Below are 27716 nucleotides of genomic sequence, written 5' to 3' on the forward strand. Positions count from 1 at the left end.
GGCTCTAGAACCCAGGATGGGTAGGTGTAAAATAAAATATTGGGGATACATGGACACCTGTTAGACCTCCCTAAACTGCATTAATATCCAGTGATGTGTTGAGATAATTCTAGAAAGAACCCAATGCAGCGCCTGGTACATAGAGGCTGGTCTATACTGAGGGTGATGTACATCACAGCAGGCATGCGGAGGTCAGAGGACAGCTTTCTGATGTCACCCTCTCAATTCCTTTGCTTGCATGGCAGGTACTTTACCCACTGACCCATCTTCCCAGCCCGTCAGAGTTTTTAACACTAGCACTTCCTAGAGGACTGCCACCAAGTTATAGTGTGCCACTGGGCAGTCTTTCTCCACAAAAATCAAAGTTTTGACATGTTCCTCTCCTCAGTTTCCCCAGAATGGCCGGACCTGAGTGTGTCTCAGCCTCAACAGTAGATTAAGTTCCACATCCTTCCTCATTTACCCCAAGAAATCAACCTGAAGCAGCCCCTGCCAGCTAACCCTCTAGGTAAGAGAGTGGGGTGGGAGGGAGATGGGGTTAGAGAGAGAATATATGGAGGGAATCAAACAGACAAGGAAGGAATGAAAAAATGATAGGTTCTATAAACAGGCCCGTTTCCCATGACTTCCAAGGGAACACACCAATCAGTGAGACCAAACTGTCTCTAAGCCCCAGTGATTTCATAAAGTCTTCTGTGTGTCAGGGACATAGAGGATCCTTTTCAATAGTCTTTCAGACACCAGGCTATTTTCATCATCTAATTCTGATACTTGAACTAGAAGCAACACAGGTTACCCCCACTCTCAGACCATTGATCTGTCTGGCTTGTGCTTGGCCTAGCTGCAAAGGAGGCCAGGAAGTGGAGTGGGAACATGTGGGTATTCAGAGAGGATTGTGTGCCTCTACTTAGCAGTACCCAGCTGTCTCTGGCTGGGTAGACTGAATTGAGAAAGGATTGAAAGATCCCAGCGGGAGATGACTGGAGATAGCCATTGTCAGGGATGGTGGCTGGAGCAAAGGACCTAGTCCAACTAAATCAACCTTTGACTTTAAAAAACTTTCATTTGATATCTGTGCCTCAAACTAGTTTTATGACTATGAAAACTTAGTGTGCATATATCCCAGCCTCTTACTGGGAAGTGCAGATGTTGTTATGACTTGACAGAGTGGTTAAGATGACTGTCTGTGTCACTGTCTGAAGTCTGTGTCCCATATCAATACTTTCCATTCAGAGATCAAGTGGAACCTGGAAGGATGAGCGAGGTTGCACCCTGCTGGAGAAACCATACTAAGGTGCCCAAGTCCAGAGACCACCCCCACCAAGGGCCAACCCTGGAAGAGCCAAGACTCTCCCAGACAGTAAGTATCCTTGCCTCTCTTCTGGGCTGCCTGTTTCAGTGAGTTTCTCTGTCCTAGCATAGTGATCTTATCACAGCAGATTAAAAATGAGAATGGGCTCATAAAATATACATTATGGTCTCTCATGGGCTCATAAAACCAGATAAATGCTCTGCTCCGGAGAATCCTGGATGGAGCTTACACTCCTCTCTCTCCCCATAATGGAATTGTCAACAGCAGATAATTGGAGTTAAAAAAATCCTGTCACTTGTAAGGTTCAACTTAATGCAATGATTGTCTGACCCTAAGGCTGCCCAGAGGAAAAGCATGTCACACCAGAGGCAGCTTAATCTTTTTTTTTTTTTTTTTAACTTCAGATAACTGTTCTATGTCTTCCATGAGGGTTGGAGCAAAACTGGCAAAAGAAATCTTGTTTCTAGATGGTTCCATCTGCCTTCCCAATGATACCTGATGACTCTTCAGCACTTGAGTTCAGTTAGTAGCCAGGCTTGGCATAAATCTGTGCCCAGCAATGGTAAGCATCCTGTTAGTCATATTTTATTACTGCTGTGACAAGATGCCTGGCAAAGGCAACAGAAGGAAGGAAGGAAGGAAGGAAGGAAGGAAGGAAGGAAGGAAGGAAGGAAGGAAGGAAGGAAGGAAGGAAGGAAGGAAGGAAGGAAGGAAGGAAGATTTGTTTGGGCTCACAGCTAGAGGGGACAGTCTATCATGGTAAGGAAGGCACAGCAGCAAGTATGTGAGACAGCTGGCCATTTGTCCAGGGACAGGAAGCAGAGAGAGATAAATACTAGTGCTCAGCTGGCTTGATGGGTGAATGTTGACAGCCACGTTCAGGGTGGACCTCTCTGCTCACTTAGCTATTTCCAGATGCACCTACATAGACCTGCGCAGAGGAGCCATTCCTATGAAGAGTCTCAGTCCAGTTCTCTAGACAGTAAAGATTAACCACTCCAGTTGTCTTTCTGAGAATTAGCAGGATGGAGAGAGAGAGAGAGAGAGAGAGAGAGAGGAGTTAAGTGGCTCACACAGGTCAACCCTGCCTTGACTCTCTGTTCTTAGACAAGGAGGATTGAAGACACTGGCCTTGAACAATGAGTCTCATTCTTGACAGTCTGATTCTGAACAAGCTGAGCACCTTGTGTCCCAAGCTTGATGAACATCTCCATACCCACCATGCTTGAGTCCTTAAATCATTATACACCCTCAGAGAAGGAAGACTAGGAAGACCGTCCATTGGGTTCTCAGTTATGGAACTCCTGCTTTAGCTTAACCCAATCCAACCATCGGCCTCCTTTCAGCTTTATTTCACCCCTGGAAGCTCACTTCTGAGGGGTCTCACCTTCTTCCTGCTCTGAGAATCAATCTTCCATCCCTTGCTTCCTATACTTGTGAAGTTCTGACTGTCGTGGGCATACAGAGCCCTGAGTCATACTGTAGCACAGACAGCAAGAAGGATGGCCCTCCATAGGAGCTTCACCATTTTCATTGGACTGAGTGTGTCTTGGCTAATCTGGATATTAACATGGAGTTCTATACTACTAGGAGAAGACACAGTCTTCTTGAACAGTGAACACTTGTCCCCAGTTTACAGACTGAAGACTGCTGACTCTCTCCTTACTAAACACTGCCTCTTCCTAGATCTAAAACTTAGTCAGCATTTATACAAGCGATCCTTCCAGGCTGCCCACTTGCCTATAATCTACAACATTCAGTCTGAAACTTAGTGCTACAGCATTGCACACAGATCATTGACTTATCTCCAGTTACACGTCAGTGTCAGGGTTTGCCTGCTCATTTACCCCAGATTAAACTTGGCAAAGAACAAGGACCACTTTTGACCAATGTCTGGAACAAAGTGTGGGATCAGGAAGAATGCATAGAGTTTTGCAATGAGTAAACATATTTGTGTGTGTGTGTGTGTGTGTGTGTGTGTGTGTGTGTGCTTAGCCTACTTGTAAGCTGGAAAGGACTCTGCCAAGTGCTGTGGCTGTTTTCCCACACACGGTACGGGTGACTCACTGATTCTGTGACCTCCTGGGATGGGCTCTAAAACACAACTGAGACAGAATAAATGTCTGCTGGTTCTGTTTTGACTGGTGACAAGAGTTGCGAGCTGATTAATACATTTAAAGTGGGGATCAATTTGTCTTTTCACATCCTCTTATCCTGATTGTAATGAGTAGATCTTTTAACATAATGAAAACTGCATATTTCACTCAAATTCACAGTTTTGCATTCCAGAGGAGATGACATGCTGCTTTTTAGTTAACGTTAAAATGAGGTGTACACTCTCATCTTGAGAGGGTAGAGAAGATGATGAGCTACTGCTCTGCTTAAAGACCAGGAGGATGGCATTGTGTCCTTGGATTGGGCTCTGAAAATTGATCCCTAGAATTACAGAATGTCAGAGTACTTTTCCAGCTAATTTACCTTTCTGTCTCTTGCCCAGACCATGGTTGGCCTAAAGTCAGCTCAGACAGGAGGCTTTCTAGCTTTGACTTGGGTATTCCCTGAAGACATCAAGCTGGAGTTTGCCATTGTCATTTAAATTTTCCAGGACCCAAGCACTAAATTACTGTGTTGGTCCAAAATCAATCTCTGTCCTATTTTGATTTCTATAGACCTACCTTTGCATTTCCTACTTCTGTATCTCCTCCACTTTATTCCTTTTTAAACATATGGTTACATATTTCCTAGAAAATGCTCATGATCATAGCAACAACCTGTAGTTGTGCAGAATTTGAAGACTGACTGGACATCATCACACACATAAGTCAGATCCAATGAGTGGATTCCTATCAGCTCTCTGGTGATGCTGATTTCTTGCCTCAGAAGGGCCTGATGCTATGGAGATAAGGTCCTGTCTGGTCTGCACACTTTTCTGTCCCCAGAACTTGCCTGGCACACAGTGGGACCTGAGTACATACTGAGTTAATTACTGCATGTATGATGAGCTGCAGGCATTGTATCTAATGCCGGTACTGCTGCCCATGGCTTGCTTTACATACATATCTCTTCATGAAGCACAAAGCAGGGCTGAGGGGCAAGCATAGACAAAGAGATGTGTACTGCCTTCTCTGGTGTGTCAGGCAAGCTCGGGAGCTGTGAAGAGGCTGTGCTTTTGCCATGGGGATCATAAAAGTGAAAGAAATGAGAAAAAATAAGGGAAAGAAAAATGCATAAAGAATGAGCAGAGATGGGAAGCAGATAGTATGAGGGCTGACTTGTCCTGGCACCCAGCAGTCCTATAGATCCAGTCACACCTTTGACCGGACCCCCAGAAGGTGACCTCGCCTCATTACACACACACACACACACACACACACACACACACACACACACACACTGTGTTCTAGCTTAGACTCAGAAGAGATTCTTTCCTGGTAAACAAGTCTTTCCAACCCAATCAAGGTGGATAGGGAAATGTCATCTTCCTCATATGCTAAGCAATGCAGAGATATAGAGATGCCCAGTGGGGCATTGGGTCGGGGTGCGGCCTGGGGTAGGAGTGGGACATTGGGTAGGGGTGGGACCCCAAGACAAACAGACAGGAGTGGGAGGGTTGAAAGAACTACTAGTTTCCACCTATGTTCTAACCCACTGCCCTCTCTCCCAGGCTCTATCTGTATGGTCAACATAGTACACCCTGTCCCCTTGCTTATATACCCCCAACACAACACGGTGCATCTTGCTTTCAACAAAAGAAGCAGTGGCTGTGGGTAAGCCAGTTGTAGCAGAGCAGTGGGAACCCAAACCAAGAGGAATTCACTCTCCATAAATTATGCTTTAATAGATGTCAATTATTAATTCCTAAATAAATATTTGTTAATATTCAAAAGAGTTTGCCTACTAAGAAAAACTCAGGCTACACAGAATAATTAGTGCTTCTCACTGTATGTGATGGCTGTGGCCCATGATTCCATTCCTCCCCCCTCCTGTTCAGAATCTTTATTTTTTTTCTCTGAAGTGTGAATGCCTGAATGTGTGGGGTTTCCTGGGGAGTGTTAGTTTGCTCTCTATGGGGATAGTTTGGGCTTAAGGTGTTTGCACAGAAAGGGTGCACAACACTGGCTGCTCCCTGAAAGTGTCTGTGCTGGTCCCTGGGTCTCTTTCTATTTTTGTATAGTTAGTAAGTTTTTGAAGAACCGAAGCAGTTGGCAGTTGTATGTCTAGAGAGAAAATTGTAGAACTAGAAAAAACAAACAAATAAGCAAACAAACCTAGGAGCCTAGGAGCCTCTGCTTTATGAAAGATCCATTATAATGTATTAGTACAAGTACAGGCATAGATGGGCATCATCAAAAGAAAATGCTCGGGTCTCTGGGGCTCAAGGAATGTGCTGACTGATGCTGAGGGTGATATGAAATGTTCCTGGCCCAGGGAGATTGAAACAGTCCACAACAGAGTTCAATAGAATGTTAGGAGGCCTTGGAGAGGCTGGAAATCCCATTAAGTCAGGGGTAAGGAAATGGAGATACGTGTGCAGGAAATAAAATTTGAAATAGCTTGGTGGATGAATTGGGTTTTAATGGACAAGGATGGCTTGACATTTGGGTCTTAAATGGGCATTCATTCATTTGTTTATTATATAAGATATATTTATTTAAAGTATCTGGTAGGTGCTGGGCACAGTCTAGATGCTGGTGATATTAAAAATGAACACACTAAACCATCACCAACAACAGTAACAATAAAAAAAAATGCATCTATAAACTCCTTTCTACTGAGCCTACATCAGGTCCATTTAGGAATCAATTGGTTACCCCTACAACAATTGTGCCATTATGGTGCCAGTAAGCATCTCCTCCCTGGAAAATTGTAGCTGCAGCATGTAATGTCTAAAGCTATTGCTGCCTTTTCTTTCCCAGTGTCTCTCTTTGTATTTCTAGAAAGAGTAGCTTGTGCCTCACAGATGACCTCCTTGGTATCACTGAAGAGCATGCTCTGAGTGTGTGCACATTCATTGAAGAGATTTGGAAATTCTGCATGCAGATTCTGAGGAAGAAGGGGTTGGCTAATCTCCAGGATTTCTCATACTGACATCCCATGCAGTGAAGTCGGCAGCTCTCACATGTATCTTTGAATATTATCATGAGCATAATTGTAGCCCCTGCTCAGGAGTGCTTGTTACTTTAAAGGGAAAGCACACAAGTAGACTCACCCAGCCTCCTCGGAGGCACACATTCCCGTCCATCTTCTGGACATTTCTTCTCATGCTCAAACTGCTGGGAGAAAAGCAAAGAGTGGCAATAGTTGAGTTAGTAGTCTAAGAAACAAAACAAAAACAAACAAACAAATAAAAACAAGGCTGAGTCTTGACTTTGTTGTGTCAAGGGTTCCATAATTTCCTATATTTATTTTTGTGTTGCAACTCCAGGATGGCCTCCATGTTTATTTTCCTTTTGGAAAAACTTTTACCAGATTATATGTCATGTGTCAGTGGGCAAGGAACATGGTGCACATGAGACCAGTGAAACGATGGCAAGGACACCATATCTTGATTGTGAGGACAAAGGGCAGTGATCATCATCCTACCTCCAGCAAGGACTTCGACGTGCCTTTTCCATGGGTGTTAGCAAGGTGACAACTGTTTCCAGCAATGCTTTTCAATCTGTCTCCAGGCAGGAAAAAGGAAGGATGAGGACTGGAAAGACTGTCATTCCTTCCTACCCAGGCACAAAGAAGTGAGATATTCTGAGACGATTGTGTCTCTTGGTACCCATCTGCCAGATGAAGAAATAGCCAGTAGCTCTTACTGCTTGGGATTCCCATAGCCATTGTCTTCTAAGTGCCAGAATCCACAAAATTCACACACACACACACACACACACACACACACACACACACACCACTGTTTACATTCTTTTAAAAATCTGGGGAAAATCTTAGGTCGAAGAAAACATAATTTAAGATATTTTAATACACTCCTCTTTGCATTACTGTCATTATAACTGGTGTGTGTGTGTGTGTGTGTGTGTGTGTGTGTGTGTATCTCCATCTACAGTTCTATCTAAATAGAAGGCAGTTGTACTTATAGTCCATGAAGGTCATAACATGACTTTGGAACCAGAGAAAGATTCAGCTGGAACTCATGACACTTTGTGGGTTCAGGTTCCTTTAAAAATATCTTAGTGATAGTTAAAACTTTGAGCCAGCCATGCCTCAAGATATAAGAAAGAGAGAGGGGGAGAAAGAGAGGAATAGAGAGAGAGGAAGAAAGAGAGAAAGAAAGAGAGAGAGAGGAAAAAAGAGAGGAAGAGAGAAGAGGGGGAAGAGAGGAAGAGAGGGGGGAAGGGAAGGAGGGAGGGAAGAAGGAAGGAAGAAAGGAAGGAAGGAGAGAGGGAGGAAGGAAGGGAGGGAGGGAGGGAGGAAGAGGATGGAGGGTGGAGAGGGGGAGGATCCTGCCTAGATTTGAACAGAACATGAGGACACTGCGCACTCCGCTCCTCATTTCACGGTGTAGCAGAAGTGGGCAGAAGGCCTTAACCTTCCTCCAAGGCCACTGTGAAATTTAAACAGGCATCACGGAGCTGGCCACCTTGAAGTCAAGTTCTTTTGTAAGGATGGCATCTACTCTAGGCTTCCCAAGACGATCCTGGCAATGACATCTGAACCTTAAACAAGGCTATCCCTCTAGCCTGTTTAGACAAGGCTATCTCTCCAGCCGGCCTTAGCTCCTATTAGTTTCCTCCTTCACTCTTCCTCCTCCTAATGGACAGAACCTGGAGAGACTAAGTAAAGCGCTTGGCTCTGAGGGATCTTATTTCTTCAACATGCCTCTGTTGGGCTGGACTTTAAGGAACTATTGAATGATAAGTAGTGGTTTGCTGACTGAAAGAATTTGGAAAGGGTGAGCTATTTAAAGCTCTGTGAAGCACAACCAACCAGGTTGGGAGAAAGATCTTGTATCAACAGAGTGGATAAAAAAATAATTTGCACAATAGTTATTATTTAAAGCAAGATGGCTGGAGGGATGACTCAGCTACTGAGGACACTCTTGGTTCTTTCCGAGGATCCAAATTCCGCCCCCCCCCCCCCCCAGCACACGCCCCATGCAGCTCACAACTGCTCCTCTCTCCAGCTGCAAGGGCATCTGCTGCCCTTCTCTGGCCTCCTGGAGCACCTACACACGCATTGAACAAACACACATAAACACAAATGAGACAAATCTTTAAAAGACATCAAAGGTGCCCGAACTAGTTTATTAATACATTTACATGTAAATTACAGAGGGAAATGGGCAGAGGAGAGAAGGGGAGAAAAGAGAGGCTGCAGAGGCTTGCAGGCAGATGCAGGAAGCTAGGGTTCCTCATATATGCTGTCACAGACTGCTCTGTGATTACCCAAAAGCTCCGCCTCTCAGAACCTCAGTTCCTGTATCTCCCCCCAGTGCTCCTTTAGTAATGCCTGGGGGGAGGACATGAAACCCATATAGGGTTCATAGCAATGCCAGACCCGTGAAGTCCAGCACCAGAGGATGTGAACACTTTAACAAAGGGGAGGCTGGGAGGCTGAGCCCATATGTAGACGGCATTTGTAATGCCATAAAAATAGCCTAACAAGATTATATTGAAATATCCCACTATTTAACTTAATAATTTAAATGTTTGCCTAATGAGGTGGACTTGATTGGATTAGGGCATTCACAATTAATTTTGATAGATCATTTTATACGTTGGAGGTGCATTCTTCTGAACCAGGAGGTGGAACGGAAGTGCAAAATGTTTATGTTCAAACGAGCATGTGATTTCGCAGAAAACATTAATCCCAGATCATGCACACTAAGTCAATTTCGGAAATGGCTGCTAGAGATATTATTAGAAATTGCTCTTCAAATATAAAAAGCTTGTAATAGAGTTCTGTCCATTTTTCCTTCGGCTGATGGAAGTTGTTTTATAAATATGCCTGTGATGGGATGGTTCTTCATCGCAGTCTTTGGTACTAATTGCAACTTGTAAGCAGTGTAAGTAGTGGCTGTCAGGGACTCTGGAAGCCCAGTTACTAGTACATCTACCCAAGCAGCTTCACTTTTAGGGACGAATTCTTTCAACTCTAAGTACATTTCTATGGTTTGTTTTTTTTTTCCCTAAAAGCACTTGACTTAGAAACTGTGAGACCCACCCTGAAGTGTTTTTTTTTTTTTATATTTAAGGAATGATTTTTTTTTATTACACAATAAGAAACGGGCTCCATCACCTACTTTTATTTCCTCAAAAGTCGAAGAGCCAGGAGTGAGTGCATCTTCAGTCAGTCATGAGTAGGCCAAGACAAATGACCCTGTCATGGCAGGTTAAAATGTGACCCTGAAATGCACCTCAGAGTCCAGGGCAAGCAGGCTCCCCAGCACGGTTGCTATCAGATTAGAATCGTATCTATGTTTTCTCTCAAAGTTTTGGGGTGTAAAGTGTCTGTCTGTCTGTCTTATTATTACTGTGATAAGACACTTAAAGCAACAAAAATTAAGAAGGATTTATTTAGGCTCAGGATCTGAGATGTCATGGCCAAAAAGGCATGGCAGAGTTTATAGAGTAAGGAGAAAGGGGTATCGTGACTCAGATCCCAGCATATCAGGAGACAGAATCCCATAGGGAGTGGGGCCATGCTGTCACCCGAAAGGCCAGCTTGGACTGCAAAATCCCAGCTAGACCCCACTTTCTAAAGGTTACACAATCTACTAATTGCTTCTACCCTCTGGGGACATGAGTTCAAAACCAGAGCGTAGTCAGGATATTTCTTACTCAACCCATGGCAGTGTCCATGGGCAAAGGGCTTCTTGTACAATTCTTGGTCTCAGTATTCTCCTCTGGGGAGAAAAAGAGATTAGATTACCTGCCCTTTAAAGAAGTGAGGGCAGCCAACCTAGAAGTGGCAATATTTGGTGAGAGAGTCTGTTGCCATAGAAGCTATGGTGTGGAGCCAGCTGTTCAGGGATCACCCCAGCTCTACTGGTCTTAGGAGGTGGCCCCATGGAGGCCACTGGCCTTTTCAAACACTCAAGGCATAAGCTGGTGAGATTTAAATGCCATAATCCTGGTGTCTGGATGGCAGGCCCACAAATTTGACTTTCTCCTTACTAGTATCCAACTCTAGAGAGAAGCAGTTGCCCTTTGAGTTTCCTCCAGCCTGGGTATCCCCAACAGAACTGCAGCACTTGGCACACTGACACCCAGGGCTTTTTGGTCTTGGGCAAGTAGGATGTGTTCTGTGGCTACAAAGTCCCCCTGCTGTGGCAAACGTATGTTAATCTACTCTCCCTTTCTCCTCTTTCTCCTCTTCTTCCTTCTCTCTTCTTATTCTCTCCTTCTTTCTTCACCTCCTTTCTTCTCCTCCTTTCTTCTTACTCTCTTTTTCTCTTCCTCTTCATCCTTCTCTTCCTCCGCCCCTTCCTCCTCCTCCTCTTCCTCCTCATTTTCTCATTTTCCTCCTCTCTTCTTAATCTCCTTTCTTTTCCTCCTCTTTTTCTTCTCCCCTCTTCCCCCTCTTCTTCCTCCCCCTCTTCCTCCTCCTCTTCTTCCTCTTTCTCTTTCCTGAGGTCTCATCCTTTGTGAGGTTTCAGAGACCCACATACATTCCAGTGCTTCTGCATGACATTTAACAATGAGTTATGTGCCTCTGTTTGCCCCTTTAGACTCCCATCTCTCTGTCACCAAGTGTGTCCTTTAGCCATCCCACATTATTGCTCTTTGCTTGCTAGACTCTGGACACTTTCTCCGACCCCAGTCCCCTTGTATGCACTTTCTGCTGTCTTGTTCCAGGATGTATTTTCTACTTGATAAGGTTTCCTGTTCATGACCTAGGTCTCATGTTCCTTTCTCCCTCTTGGATGTGGCCTACTTGACTTCTGCAATTCACTTGGGTCCTCTGTGGACTGGCACTGCACTTGTGACACAGAAAACTCTGATGTACCTGACCCAGGCTCCTTCAGAATAATGTCTCTGTCTCAGTGTTCACGGGATCCTTAGAAGTTAGACTGCCAGTCAAGCTTTTAAACTTCTACAGGAGTACACAGTATTATTGATTCATTCTGCGCATGAAGAAAGCAAGGTTCAGAGACATAATGCAACTCTCCCAGAGTGACACAGCCTCGAGCCTGGAAAAGCTCACTGCCAAATCTTCCATTTTCTTCTTAGTAGACAGCAAGGCTGGACACTCCACGTTTTACTTTATTTACTTGTGTGCATCATATATGTATATGATGTGTGTGCATGTATGTGTATGTGCATTCATGTGTTTGTGGATAGAACGTACTGTGGCACATGTAGAGGTCAGAGAACAACCTCAGCCTGTTGGTATTCAGCTTCTACTTCATTTGAGGAAGACTTCCTAGTTATTCCTGGCTGTTGTATTAGCTGACCCTAGAACTAAGGAGGGTTCTCCCTGTGTCTGCATTTTCGGCTTTTAAACTTTCCTTAATAATCGTTTAACTTATGTATAACTATCATGAAGAAAAACTCCATGTCTGACCCGTACTATGCAGGTTCATGTTAAGATATATTAGGAATGTAGATATGCACTATCCTGGTAGGTTTAAGTCCTAGGGTGAGTTCTGGGGGTTTCACACTTCAGGCTGTTGAGGTTAGTATGTCACCCACTGACTCTTCTCCACCCACTGGAAAGGTCTCTTGGTAGAAGAGAAAATTAAGGTTCTCAGAGGAACACTCTCCTCCCAGGGTTCCCAGCCTAGTCCTCTGCAGGACTCAAACTCTCAGCTTGTTTCTAGACCCAGGTCTTAGCTGCTTTCTCACCAATGACCCCCTGCCTAACCTGTTTGGAGAGCTCAGCAGAGTAAGCAACAGGATGCTGAAGAAGTCATGTGGTTCTCAGAGCCCCTTTGAGACCCCTTCCCACAGAGGTGGCGAGCAAATGACAAGGGGCAGCCCTGCTCCCAAGGGATTCCAGTCACGCGAGCTCGACTAATTAAGGCTGGAGCGATGTCATCTCCTGAAATAGCACTTTAATGACTGATGGCTCCAGGATAAATTGTTATCTCCTGATCCCTCGTTAGGGAGCTTAATTAGATCCATCATAAAACATATTGATCAATGACACCGAGCAGGTCCACAGGACGTTCACTGTCCCCAGAACATTGCTGTCATCTCTGTGGCAAGACTAGGTGGGATGTGTCTGTGTATCGATCCAGGCAGGATTCCACTGTCTCCTTCTCCCTGCCTTCTAGCCTTTCCTGCTAGCCACAGGCCCTAGCTGACATCCCCTTTACCAGGGAGTTGAGATTTCCTTATTCTGAAAAGAGTAAAATGGGTCTTGGAAGCCCTGCTGTCACTCCACTGGTGCAGCCCAGGTCAAAAGAGTTGTCTGTCAGATGATAGCTGGGAAAGTGACAGTTGAAAGAACAAAGAGATAAGGTAGACTGGATGACTCTCCTAACCTCTGCGCAGCCTCGGGGGGCCGTGTGAGCCCAACAGTGGAGCTTCAGATGTTTACAGTTGAGGAGACAGAGCTGCAGAAATACTACCTCAAGGAGCGGCATTGTTAGCACCCCAGCTGGAACCACAGCATGGCTTTGAGGTGCTCCAATCTAGACAGATGTGGGTTCAAACCCCGGGCATTCTTCATGCTTTATATAATCTTAAGCCAATTACACAGCTTTGAGAATCACACTGTATCTAGAACACTGGTGGTAACAATTAGGCCTTTCTCTTTGAGTTATTATTGAGGCTTCTTCAATGAGATGTCTTTAAGCTAAACAATTTTGGAATGTCCAAAATAGTTCAACAAATACCATTTTTAGCCGGGCGGTGGTGGCACATGCCTGTAATCCCAGCACTCTGGGAGGCAGGGGCAGGCACATTTCTGAGTTCGAAGCCAGCCTGGTCTATAGAGTGAATTCCAGGACAGCCAGAGTTACACAGAGAAACCCTGTCTCGAAAAAACCAAACCAAACAAAAAACCCAGAAAAACCAAATACCATTTTTTTTCACAGACCATCCCACTGTTTCCATTTAGAAGGAGACTGGGCCCTCTTTATAGAACGGGTAGGGACAGTAGCCTATGCCATGAGATAACATGTAGTCAGCAGAAGGTAGAAGGTGATGCTTCGAATGGCATTTATTGATCACCTTCTGTATACCTGGGCGTTAGTCAGAAGGTAGCAGTCACCTCTGCGTGTATAGATCTTATTTAAAATTTTGATCATTATGGTAAGAATTATTAAAATAAGATATTGGTATAAAATAGTGGTGACAGTGAGGAGGCAGATCAGGAGGAAATGGCAAGAAAGGTTCGGCACCAACCAGACTCCCTCACAGACCTCAGGGAAAGACGTAGTTACTGTGGTGGCTCAGTACAATGACCTAGGCATCCCAGATAGTGGTGGGGGGGGGGTACACTGTGTAGATTCAGTGGTGTGGACTCCACAGGGCATGTTTTCATCTGTCACACTCACGTGGCTGCACTCTGTGTGTGTACCTCTCTCTGGTATAGAAGCCACTTCACCAGAGGGGATGAGTCCTCACCTGTGGGCACTTGAGGGCTTTTTCTCTTGCAGTAAATGTAGCTTAAAAGCTGGTGACAGGGGATCTTCCTGAACACCGACCACATCACATCATTTTTCTTTCAGGGAAAAATGCTAGAAATTAACCTGCAAGTGGCGAATCTCTCTTTTACCTCCTCTTTCTGCCTTTTCTTCCTCTGCGTGTGTTTCCGTGTGTTTCCAGTCTCTGGCGTTCTATTTATAGCTTAAGGCTTTCATGTTTTCACACTTAGCATATAAACGTCCTGTCTTCCACGAGAGAGCATGCACGGAGTGGGTTCGTAATTAGATTAGCACTCTGTCCCAGTGGCACATGCTCCCGCCGGACATTGTTCCCTGCTCCACTCCTACCCTCAGGCATTACCAAGCCTCAGCACCCTGCTCCAAACCCCTTCTTCCACGTCCCTTTCAACCCCTAATGACAGTCTTCCAATATGACTGTCCCCAGCTGCCCATCTGGTCCTCTTCTGCTGCATTGGAGGTGACTTCAGTGTGCTCTGCCAACAGCTCAAAACAACCCAGATCTCTCTGCAGAGTGCGAACCATGCCCGCTTGTTAAGGCCATCAGAATGACAGCCCACAGTGACAAAGCTCAGCTCCTCAAACACACTAGGTCCCCAGTCCCTAAAAAATAAGAAGACACAATTATAAAGATTTAAATTAAATGGAAAACTACAGGAGCCAGGGAATCAGGTTTCATTTCCAAGCCCTCTCGATGCATGTTAGCGAAGATTGTTGAGAACAATTAGGGCTGTATGAGTGAGGGGTTTTTTCTCACTTGCTTGTCAGGTCAGAAGACAATCTGTTTATTTTCCTGATACAATTTTATTCAATAAACTGAAAGGATGGGAGCCGGGAAAGGGGGTCTGAGCAGGATGTGTGCCATCAATTTGTCAAATAAATAATCGTGCTTGGAAACAACAGATTTTATTAATTAGACAGGATGGTGTATTATTACCATTAAAGTGTTATATTGCATTAATTTTTATATTTTACTCGGCTACTAATTACTGTAAAAGATTTCGGGAATGAAGCAAAATAAAATCATGCAGCATAATACATAATGTAAAGATAGCGTGAATTAATTTGCCCACTGAGCGAGAGAGAAAGATGCACCAGGGCTGTCTGTGCTTCCTGGGCTGGCCTGGCCGGGGAGTCTTGGCAGCGGCCCTGTTGTTGGCAGGCAGAGGGGTGGGAGGTGAAGGAAGCCTTGAAGCCCCGGGTTCGAGGCCAGGCACTGGACTGCTGGCCATGTACCCTTTACCAAATATTCACCCAGAGATCTCTATGGTCACTCTCCACTTGCCTTATGGCAATTGTAAGAATTTGCCAGTTTGAAAAGAGAGAGAGAGAGAGAGAGAGAGAGAGAGAGACAGAGACAGAGACAGAGACAGAGACAGAGAAGAAAGGAAGGTGTGTTCTTTCAATGTGGGAGAGGTGGAAGAGAGGATGGCAGGGTTTGTACAGGTGTTAAATGGAAGAGTATTAGGAGGTCTAGACCCGGCCTGGGCGGGCTAATGTCCAGGTCCTGGCAGAGCCAAGAGGCCAGGTCCTGAGGGAATAGGAAGAGCATTTGCAGCTTCTCAGCCACTGCTGGACTGGGACATACTGATTCCAAGTGGTGCAAAGCTGGTTGCAGCTAAAGCCAAGACAGCAGCGCCAAGAGATCCTTGTTGTAAGTGCAGACCAGAGGTCTGACTAAAACAGGTGTCTCCACAGGGGAACCCCATCAGGCATTGGTACAGCACCGTGAGAGGAAAAAGCACACCTCACCACTGTGCAGTCAGACGTGAGCTAAGCTATGTCCTTCTGAACAGTTTATTCTTTAGCTTAGAAAATAAAAAGTAAATTTTTATGCTCCCTCCGTGCTCCCCTCCCCCACCAAATAACAACAAAAACAGGTCTTCTGCCCAGGCAAGGGGAATCCACACCTGGCACAAGGTCTGATGGGGGAGACAGGATGGGTTGGGCCCTCCTTGGGAACTCCCCGTGACTACAATGCTGCAGGGATGCCAGGAGCCAACGGAGCCCCCACCCAGCAAGGTCCTCGCTGACCTGGGCAGTGAGGCCCACGCCCCCCCCCCGGGGGGGGGGTGCGCTCCCAAGCGCAACTCAAGCCCAGCCACGTTTTTCTGCAGGCTGGGTCTCCACAGTCAGGGCCCAGGAGAACCCACATTTCTCACGACCTACTGCCACCTACTGTCCATAGATGCGAACTGCAAACCTCTTGGACGTGTCCTTGGGGAGACAGTAGCAACTCTGGGGTACATCTGCTTGAAACCTCAGTTTCCAGAGGCTTCCAGGGTTGCGTTGTGTGGGAACAATTCAACCTGACCTCTTGAACTCCTAGTGCTATATCGTATTTGGGTGACACCTGGGAAGTCTGAAAAAACGTTTTCCCTGGTCTTAAAAGGCTCCTCAGAGAGGATCAGATGTAAAATTTACAGTGAATGTTCCTATTTCTGATTTCCTAGGTGTTAGACCTCAATCTGTGCTGGAGTCTGACATCCCTAACTAGGACATGCCTTCAGCCTTCTTCTCTTTTACTTGCCCAAATGTTACTTCATCTTAATTATTACATGTGTTATTTGGGCCCTAAGTCCTGTCTGTAGTAGTAATGTAAAGAAAAACCCATATGTGTTCTTGTTCTAGTCCCAAATAATTGATACAAGGATCTATTAAGTTTATTAACAAGCTTTAACCACTATGACTTGGCAAAGATATTCATCTATTCTAACCCTCTAAGCTATCTATTTCCCAGTCACAGGGTCTTTTACCTGACATCTTGCTCTGGTCCAAGCGTCGCCTGTGTCTGTTCTTGCCTGGTGAACTGATGGCGAATCCCTGGGTGACCTACTCATCAGGACTCCTCCTGGACTCTCTGTCTCATGGTCTCTCTACCTTCTTTCCTGGTGGCCCTTCTCTTTCCTCGGAGTCTTTCTCTTACTTCTCTCTTTCTGGAACCAGATACAATTTCATCTTGAAATCACTATTGCATCTGACTGCATTCTGGCTGGCCAGAAGTTATGTAACCCTTTATGTAAATACTCAATATTATTCATCTTTAAGTCCAAAACGATCATGCATTCCCTACAGTTGGTCATGATGTGAAATAAATGATTATATATGAAGGATGTGGGACAATCCTGGTATTCAGTAAATGCTTTATAAGTGCATAGTAGAGGGATTATACATGCCTCAGATTATCTGCATTCTATTACAAAATTTCCATTTATCTTTTAGCTTCCTGAGAGCAGCTACTTTCACAGGAGGAGTTAATACCATGTATCTATCTCTAGCCTATCATATATATATATATATATATATATATATATATATATATATATATATATATATATATATATACATCTGTCTATCCATTCAATAAATCTGCTGTATTCAATGCTCTGGGGTTACAAAGGTGGAACTAAAGACTGAGACCTTTCATTCACAGAGTTTATAGGGTTTGGCGAAGACATAACAAAAAGATCAGGCATGGGGCCAAATTCCTACAATTTCTGCCCTTGGGAGGCAGAGGCAGGAAGACTACAAGAAGTTGGAGGCTAGCCTAGTCTACATTCAGAATTCAAGGCCATTTGGGAATGCAATGACTATATAATGAGTAAGATTCTGTTTCCAAAACCTAAACAAATAGATGTACAGATGAAGTTAGTATTAAAGCAAGAATATCCAAGGTATCTGAAAGAAGCGTGGGATGGGGGGACTTCTGCAGATGGGGGCAGGGGAGGGCTTTGAGTGACAGGTGTCTGTGTAGTGGGTGGTCCAATGCAAACTTGAAGGATGAAAGAAGGTAAATGGTAGTTTCCTGGGGTATAGGAAGGAGACTGGCTATGAAGGGGAACAGGCATGACCTCAGTCCACTTTACAAGTCAAAGCTCAGTGATCTGCATTCTCAGAGGGAGTGGACTGTATTGCATGCAAAGTACAGTTCGATAGACTTGGTTATATAAACAAAAGATGAAAGAAAAGCAAATTGGACCAGGCAGTGATGTGCTCTGTTAATACCAGCAATCTAGAGGCCAAGAGAATCTGGAGTTTATGGCCCAGCTGGGCTAAATGGCAAGACCTTATCTCAAAAAATTAGCAGTTGCTGGATGAGAGAGAGAGAGACCTTTTCTTCAGTGGTGTCTTCACTGGTAAGTGCCCAAGCTCCTGTAAAATAGCTGCTCAAACCCATGCTTCTGTAAGTGACCCTAATTAAACTCACTAGTTCACACACACACACACACACACACACACACACACACACACAAAGGCATGAAGGTAGGTAGGAGTTAGTTAGGAATTGAGATAGAAATTCGGGAACAGGATAAGATATACACATAAAAATATCATAATGGAAGCCATTGTATTCTGTTTTGTCCTTTAAAAAGAAGCCTATCCAATAGAATAACTAAACAAACAAACAAAGAAGTGGAAAGGACTAAAATGAAACGAGACAAGGCATGGGAAAAGAAGAGACAAGAAAAAAGAAAAGAAAGAGAAAGGGAGATAGGAGAGTTACGAAGTAAAGAAGGCAAAGAAGAGGGTCCCTGGCATGGGCCAGAGCTGACTACAGCCCAGGACTAGGGAAGATTTTATCCTGCCTGGGGAACCTGGGAAAACCCAAGTGGACCAAGCCTGGTGAGGAAAGGACATCAGTAAGAGATGAGGTAGGGCGGTGGCCTTCGGAGTTTACTGTGAGGACCTTTGATTTTCCTTAGAGTCCCAAACTCTTGAGCAGCCACCTGACTGGCCTCATCTTGGACAAACCATTATCCTGTTTTTAAAATGTTCAGAATCTGTAAATGCAGTAGTCACAATGAGCAGAGAGCCATCAGAGAAGGCTGTAGTGAGGATGGCTGTGAAGGTACCCGAGGGATACCACGGATGCTCGTGGACAATGGACAATCTGTGCATTCTGGTGGCCCTGCTCCGTCCCAGCACCACCAATCAGCTTGGAGCAGAGATGTCAGACTTTGGATGGCAGGTGATAAGTGGAGAGAAGGAGCAATGGAGAAGCAAGGGCGCCCCCTTCACACTGCTCAGTTCTGTTTTCCAGTGTTATACATTATTTCTTTTTTGTCTTGTAGGACAAACACCTCCCAGTTTGCAGTTGCACATTTATGTTCTACATGCATCTGTGCAGTGTCTAACTTTCCAAGGACTGTATGTTCCTCCTGGTGTGAACCAGGGTGGGTTCTGCTCCTTAAACCTCTGTATCCCTTGATCTGGCACTTAGGTGACACTGATATTAACTAAATTAATGAATGGATGATGAATGAATGATACAATTTACTTTTCTTAAATTTATTCAATTACTAGCCATGAATTCACATTAGCTATCCTCTCTTGGGCCTCTCCAACATCCTCATCCTAGGATCAGGGCCCCACTCTAATGGTTCTTTTGGGTTTGATGCCACCCATAAGCATCTGCATGAAATTAAGCATCACCAGATTTGTTCTGTTTGATAGGTGTTATAAAGGACTGTCAGGTCAATGCTATCTGCCAAGGGGGTGGGGTGGGGTCAGGAAGAACTATCACTCACACCTACCAGATCAGAAGCCAGGCAGCTGAAGTGACCCATCTGTGTCACAGCTCTGGTGTGGAAGGGACTCAGTTTAGGGCCTCTTGTGGGTCTAAAGCAGGACCAGTCACAACAGCTGCTCTGCTTGGTAGGTCTCTCCCACTTCCTGCCTGGCACTCTGAAGGTCCTAAAGTCATGTGAGTGTATTTTTCAGAGAGCAGCTTGGGAAAAAAGACAGAGGCTCTCTGTGACGTGACTGTCCCTAGAGGCATCTACTACACGTCTACTTCTGGCAGCCATAAGGCAAATGGAGAATGTCACAGAGACTCACAGAGCTTCCAGGCTGGTCCTCTGGGCAGTAATCTGCCAGGACTTGCTGCTGACTTTGCCAGTCCTCGGGACTTCTGACCTTGGGCAGCTGACATAAGCTCTCTCTCTCTCTCTCTCTCTCTCTCTCTCTCTCTCTCTCACACACACACACACACACACACTAGTCATTCTTTTTCACCCTTCCAGCCAGTCTCTATCTCTCTCTTCTTTGTCTCTTTCTTTCTTTTCAATTTCTTACTGTCCTTTTCTGTTCCCTTCTTTGTTTGTTTCTTTCTCTCTGTCACACTTATTCCTTCTAAATTCCCTACTTCCCTGAATGTGACATACTTCACTAGTACACCAGCAAATGTCTACAGATACAACAAACATAAATAAAAGACATGGAATGAAGAGAGCTGGTGCTTGGGGGGAAATTGAAACAGTAAAGTTAGAAAGAAAACAGTGAATCTCATACTTCTAATATTTTGTGAGTTTTTTGTTTGTTTGTCTGTTTTTAATTTTCTTTTTGCCCTATTTACAAGCTATTCTGTAACAAACAGCCCAACACTTCTACTCTCCTGCTGTGCTACCTCACGTAAGCTGAACCCCTCTGGGCCTTTGTTTCTACATCTGTGAGAGGATGACATTCAACTCGCTTATCCAGTGCTTTATCTCAGATCCTGTGAGATCACACACAGTTCTGTCAATGTGAAACATGATGCTATGCTGGCTACCTGTGATATCTGAATGAGATAGTGTGTGTGTGTGTGTGTGTGTGTGTGTGTAGGGAAAACTCTTGTCTGATTCCAGATGGAGCCTTTTTCACTGTGGCACAAAGCGATGCTTTTGCTGTGGGACTACAGGTGAAGGGGATCAACTTCCTGACCCTCCCTTGCTTTATCTAGGTAGTGTGGCTGAGGTGATGTATGTGAGATGTTTAATTCTGTGACTGACAGATAGTAAGTATTCATGAAAAAAAAATCTTTGAAAAAGGCCCCTGTAAACTGACTGATATGTTTCCTATTAAGTGGCATGCTGGCTGTATGTATTTTCTATGAAGAGAAAACTGAAGATGTGGTTGGTGGCTTTTATGGGTGTTAGAACTTGGCCAGGAGATAGCACTGAGAAGATGATCCAGGAAGAATCTTAGCCAGGCCAGGAGGGCTGGACCAGGAGGTGTCTTCCTGGAGCTGACCTTGGGCTTGCTCTGGCCAACTGAGCCACTGCTACCGAAAGAGGGAGTGGCCCTTGCAGAGGCAGGGCCTTCACAGGCAGAAGCAAGGCAGAGAGTAAGTAAAGACTCTTGGAGAACTGACCTATCAAGGGACAGAGGAGAAGGGCGGGTGGTGTCCATGGAGTGAGCCTGGGAGAGCTGGCCAGTCAAATGCTGATTCAAAACACAGCTCTCCCCTCAAAAGGAATGAGAACATGTTTGTTCTGAGCCAAATAAGATAGACTACAGGCTAGGAACATGGATTCAGGTCACCCTGAAAGACACATTCTGACATGGCAACAGTTATGTAGAGTTTCATAGTCAGTATCAAGTCTTTATTTTATTATCAAGGAAAGTCATTGATCAAGGTCTTTTAGAAATTTGGGCAGCAGGTAGGCAGGCAGCTATGGAAAAACAGGAAGTCTTCTATGGGAGGCTTCAGGTGCTATCTAATTCGTTCTTAACCTTTGGGTTGGTAGGAGCTAGCGTCTGTCTCCTGAGAATATATTACATAGCTTTTATCTGTTAGTCTAAAGAAGGTTGGGTATATACAGAGGTAAGCATTACATGGCTACCCAAGGAACTAAAGAGAACCCATGGGAACCCGCAGCATTCCAACACCCTGAATTCACAAAGATTATTTTATTCATTCATTCTTATGGAATCCCCAGGAACATTAGTCCTCGTCAGATTCTTAGGACTTGGCCTCGTTGGGGATGGATGGTGGGCATCCGAGTGCTTTCCACGGGCAATAAATATAATTGGGTATTTTTTCTGTTTTTATTTTGTGTTGCTGCATGTGTGTGCATTACTTCCTGCCTCCCTCTTTGTTAGTTCTGTGAATTATCCCCTTGCTAGACATGAAGATATCCTCTTTAAAGCTGTAATTGGTTATCTGATTCTTTTAATCACCATGTATTGGGTAGTATACTTAACATTCTGTTTTATTTTGTATTTGCTGATGTTTACTTTTTACTCATTTGTAGTGTTTCATCATGTATTCATTCATTCATAATATTAGCATTATGTAATGACTGTGACCTTGTGTGCATCCGTCCCCTCTTGTCCCCTATAGTGGCTTCCTTCCTCCCCCATGACCCTTCTCATTTCTGCTTTGATGTCATCTTGTTCTGGGTGTTAAATCTTGATTTCACGTGTGAGAGAAAATATGGTATTTTGTTTTTCTTCCCCTGCCCACGTTACCGTTTCTTATCTCTCCCTCTTGCTGATCATTTTAACACCATTAGATCATCCTACCAGTTCCTGGAAGGCATATAAAATGGTATCCATAAACGGAGGAGCAGGAAGATCCAAAGATTGGCCAAGAAAGCAGAAATAGAATGTAAAATAAATAAATAAATAAATAGATAGATAGATAGATAGATAGATAGATAGATAGATAAATAAGCAAGCCTGACAGTCTAGGGACCAGCTTGGTATCAAGCAAGCAACAGGGCTGAAGGATATTTTATGGCTTCTCAGAGGGATGCTGAGATAAGAGATGGCTACCAGCTGTGGGATATTGGAAAGCATGGGACAAGGATTCCAGGGATGTAGGGCCAGTCAGCTGACAAACAGCCTCAGGCCCTTCACTTCTGAAGTGGGAAACTCTTTTTTTTTTGGCTTTGAGTGGGCATGGAGTCTCTCACTCCCTTCCTGCAGCCAAGCTTATGCCTCGAGCTTGTCCTCACCCCAAGTTAGAGCAAGCTCTCAACAGCATGGCCGACAGGACTTGGTGAAGCCTCCTCGATGATTTCAGTGGATTTCAGTGGAAGAGAAGTGAGTTTAGGGTTTTAACAGTGTTTTGAAGTCTATCATAATTCATGCATTGCAATAAAAAAGAAATGAGCTTGAATTTTAGAATATTCACTGGAAGTTTTCTCTATTCCTGGAGGCAAGTGAAAAAGAGTTCTCAGGATGTTCTGGGCCTCTAGGAATTTAGAGACTGATAGGGATGGCTGCTGTCAGTTCTCCTGGAATCTATTCATGCATGGCAAGGGCTTCTTCCTTCAGTATTCTTCTTATTGTCTCCTGCCCTGAGGTAACCTTGCTTCTTAGCCCTCATTGTGAGAAACGATGGCAGCCATGACATCCTCTGATGCAGCCTCTGAGAGAGCTTTCTGGACTTCCGGAATCTTCACAGCAGGACCAGAAGAGAAGCAGAATCAAATCATTACGGTTCATCTCTGACAGAAGTTCAGAGTGATTCACACAGCACAAAATTGTGGCGCTGAGACCAGAAACTATCGTCTGATTCTGAGAGAGGGACAATTCCAACAGATAGTATTGATAGGTGGCCAATTTGCAGCTAATTAGCCTCCTTGATGACACACGCCCGCTGGGGTTGTTCTCTCATCTCCTCACACTAGTTAGTTTTCTCATGGCAAAGAAAGTGTAAGCAACTTCCACCTCACAGGAAGGAAGCCCCTCTTATCATTCTCCTTCCCACACATTAATAGTCTGTCTTCTAAGCCAAACACAGTAAGAAAAACGATTACAAGAGGTCCTGGGGCCGTGTTATGAATAAAATAAACATACTCCCTTTCCTCTGGGATGTATTGGCCAATAGAATAATAATATTTCATGATGGATTTTTGAATTTTTGCTGCATCTTCAGTTCTGGGCTCTTCCATTTTCGCTAGAAGCCTCACACAGAATGGCCAGGAACTTTTTAAAGAAAGAGACAGCAGTAACTCTTATGAGTTCCTTCTTAGAGGTAGGCTGGGGTCTGAGCCAGCACTTTAACATAGAAATATAAGAACAGGGTACTTGAGGCCTCCACTAATGACTTGTGTGGCCTTGGAACTCAGTTTCCACACTTGTAAATCAGGAGCGATAAGAACCAGCCCCCAGCTGATAGATGGCTGTCAATGGAGACCCAAGCACACACCCGACCACACCCAGCACGACTGCTCAGTGAGCAGTATCAGGCAGAGAAGGAAGCAGGAAGCATGCGCGTGACTTCTTGGTGTCTCTACGTTCCTGACAGCCCGAGCCCTCTGTCTTTCCCACCCTAATGTTGTATACCACCAAAAGCAGGCGCACTCCCATGGGCCGCCACAGAGTCCATCAGAATGAACGCCACCCATGGACTTCTGAACCCTGCCAGGCTCTGGTGCCCACTTCAGCAGCCAGGGGAGAGGGTGGGCAACTGTGGCATAAACACAGGTTTCCTCTCACTTGGCTTAGCTGACTGTATGTTTTGTTAAACAAGTTTAGGTTTGGAAAAGATTATTTTTGGTACACTGCTACATAATTAGATGAATTTTCATGAGTTTATTTTTGAAATAAACTTTGAAATTGTCCGTGTTTTACTGTTTTTTAATCATCTGCAGATACTGTTTTTTTTTCCTGAGACTTCACATGGAAAAAAAAAAACCTTGTTACATATCAGTTTAATTTAGATTCAAATAAAATAATTTTTTGAATTTGCAGCAACAACAAGTCTGTGAAAGTGGTTGTAACTGGTGTTGAGTTGTTTGAGGATCAAGATAATTACAGTATAAAAGATAAGAGAGAATATAATATCCTGGCATGCAGCGCCTATTCAGCTAATCCCCAGCCCATGACAGATGTTCAAACACAGTATTTTTAAAAGCTGACTTAAAAAAAAAACCAGGGTGGTTCACTTATTAGATATAAACATGATAAGGAATTGGAAGTCTGACATCCATGATACAGGTCCACACTGAGAAACTCAAGAGACATCAGAAAAGCTCATGTTCATTAATAGATTTCCTAGGCAGGACTGAGATGGCAAACATACCAGATCTTGATGTGAGGAGCATGGGTACCATCTCTACCAGACCCTGAGGAAGAGAGCCCCAAGGCAACTTCAACCGCGTTCCTTCTCTGGTGCTGTCTGCCTGAATGCCACAACTTCTGGCAATTGCTTGAAGCTGAGGCTGCCTGAAGCCAGCGTGGAAATGGAGTTCGGCTGGCTTTGGACAATGGTCACTTAGAATTAGGTGGCTTTGGACAATGGTCACTTAGAATTAGGTGGCTTTGGACAATGGTCACTTAGAATTAGGTGGCCCCAGTAGGTAGAGGGTCTGTGAGTAGCACGCCATCTGGTTTATCTTATTGCTGGCCCCCATCTTTCCTGCACTTCTTTGCCTGACACACTCTTTGTTGCCTGAGTATCAAGGCCATGTGGCAGCTTTCAAGGTTAAATGCTGAGGAGACTATGAATGTCACAGCCTCTCTTGTCTGCTGACCATGGCACAACTGAGCTCAGTTTCTCTGTTACGCACTGGTCCAAAGTCCCATACTGACTTTAAGAGATGTGTGCCTTATTATGTGCCCATTTTACAGAAGAGGGATGATAGTCAAGCATCATAGTATTAGATGAGTTTCATCCTCTCTGCAACTGACTAGGGTCAGGGCTGAGTGTGTTAAAGAAAGTTGGATCACAAAAGGCTTCATGGAAAAGGCCTGTGGTGGTTGGGTCTCCCTTGATAGCAGAATGAAGTGTGTGCCATTTCAGAAGGTCCTTTGAGTTAGACAGAACTACACAGGAAAAAGAACAAAAGGACTTTCTGTTACATCAAGGCACCATGATGCACTAAGAATAGCATGTAAATCTCTTGGTCTCCTTATTTAAATTAAATCATGTGTGGCAGATTCTCAGCCCTCTGGGACACACTGGCTGAACTGCTTTGTGCTATTTGCCAGAACCTCTATCCGGGGCCCAGGTGAGTGCTACAGACCCTCTGCCAGATGCCTGCCCCTGAGAGGATGGGCTGAGTGGAGTGAGAGCTGCAGACTGAGAGAGGGATGCTGGCAAAGTGGGCCCAGGCATACAAAAGAGAGATGTTAGTGTTCAAGCAATCCTCTCAGCCTAGCACCCTCAATCTCCATTTAGTTTTGTCTTAAGAGTTAACTTAGTAGCATCTTACTTCAAAGCAATTATGGAAAGGGGGCTAGCCCAGTCTACTCGGTGCTTGTCTGTCAGCATGAAGCACCAAGGCAGATACCCTTCAACCCCACCCCTCACCTCCAGCTGAGCCAGAGCAAACCAGTGAGGCCAAGGGTTATCACCGTAAGTCACTAAGGAATGGATGGCACCACAGTCAAGCCTTTCCTAGATGAATCTTTGTGGGCTAGTCTTCTAAGTAGCCTGTGGGCCCAGACAGCCTTGGCCACTGGCTACACAGTTAAACAGTTTTACTTGCCTTTGATTACTCAGTTGGCCAATTTCAGAAGCACACTTTGACCAACATGGGTATTCTAAGGTCCAAAGCTTTTATCCAAGGTCACAGAGTCAGTTAATCATTGGAGAAACTAAGACGTAAGCCTGGTCCACATCTTCATCTATTAGCCAATGGTGATGTCTAGAGAGTTAGTGTCCTAGCTCTCTGTATGGGTTATCTGACCTACTGGCATCTGAGCATTATCAACTATGCACACAGTCACTAGTTTTGCCTTGCAAATATTTAACTCACTTGACCGCATAGATCAGCAGTTCTCAATATGTAGGTTGTGACTGCTTTGGGGTTACATATCAGATATCCTGCACATCACACATTTACATTGCCATTCATAACAGTAGTAAAATTACAGTTATAAAATAGTACTGAAAATAATTTTATGGTTGGGGGTCACCACAACATGAGGAACTATATTAAAGGGTCACAGCATTAGGAAGGTTGAGAACCACTGACATAGATAAAGACTGAAGATTAAAATAAGCCTATTGGGTTTGGAGCTCATGCTGATTCCGCTGTGCTGGGCTTCCCTTGATGTAGTCCAGGGATTTAAAGCTGCACTCTAAGGGCTTGGAACTTAATGTACCTGACCACCACCACCCCCCCAAAAAATAAAATAAAAACCCCACCAATACTGGCACCAATGCTTTCTTTTCTGTGACCAGGTTGTTGGAGGCATCAGAAGACATATGGCTTTTCTTTGAACTTTCTTGTTTTTAATAGCCTGTGTATCTTCTCTAGACCATAGTGCAGAGATTGAAAGAGAACTGGAAGACCAGCCCTTGGTCTCAGAAACCATTAAAGGTATACCAGTGCATCACAAGGTGACATCACCATCCTGAGACGCCAGTGTGAGTATCCCCATTCTGCAGATCCAGGCAGCACGCAGTAAGTTTCAACTGAGAGCACCCTGGCTACACCAGTTCTTCCCGATCCCCCCTGCCCCCATAACAGCTACTTTCCCAAGGCTGAAAAAAAGTCACTGACTCTCTTGAGCTCAGTAACTACTTTTCCTTCAATGTTATTAACCTTATTCATTTGCTTAACAAACCTCTTGTCTGAAGGGGGAGCAACCTCATTAAGAGAAAACTCTAAGGACATCCAAAACTGCCATTGATTGATCTTCTGGCAATAATGAATAAGCAATTGTGACTCTTCTTTCCAGTCAGTGGGATCCTGGGATATAGACAGGTGGCATGTCTGGAAAACAGAGTCCAACTGTAGTAGGGTGAGAGCGCCTTCAGTATCTGCAGTGCATGCTATGACTTCTCTAACCCCACCCATAGAGTATCTTCATTTTCTTGCTGCCCTTCAAGTTCTGTTGGTTTTGTTCAGATGTTTTTAATGAGTTTGTCCTGCGGCAGCCAGGGAATGGCTAACAAGTCTTCTGGGTCCTTGAAAACCCATTAGAATGTTATTTCTTACAAAATGAAAAACTAACCTCGTGCCAGATGCAAATAGAGCTCAAGCCATCAGAAAAAAAAAAAAAGTTTGATTCTAAAGGAAAATTCCACGGAGACATGAAAGTTCTCCAGCTTGGGAAAAAAGGTCTTTGATGTTGCATCGGATGCACAGTCTAATATGAGTTTTAAGAGCAGGGTGTTGCAGA

The 27716-nt window shown here is 44.5% G+C and overlaps 1 long non-coding RNA gene across 1 annotated transcript; it reads left to right on the plus strand.

Annotated features, from left to right (window-relative positions):
• The first annotated feature begins 398 nt into the window (after positions 1 to 398).
• LOC127679371 (uncharacterized) lies at positions 399 to 26952 on the plus strand. Its single transcript, XR_007976749.1, has 3 exons — positions 399 to 508; positions 1234 to 1360; positions 26849 to 26952. It is a non-coding gene; the product is annotated as an uncharacterized LOC127679371 (long non-coding RNA).
• Positions 26953 to 27716: the final 764 nt, after the last annotated feature.

The sequence above is a fragment of the Apodemus sylvaticus genome, chromosome 1, assembly GCF_947179515.1.
Source record: "Apodemus sylvaticus chromosome 1, mApoSyl1.1, whole genome shotgun sequence".
Taxonomy (NCBI): Eukaryota; Metazoa; Chordata; class Mammalia; order Rodentia; family Muridae; genus Apodemus; species Apodemus sylvaticus.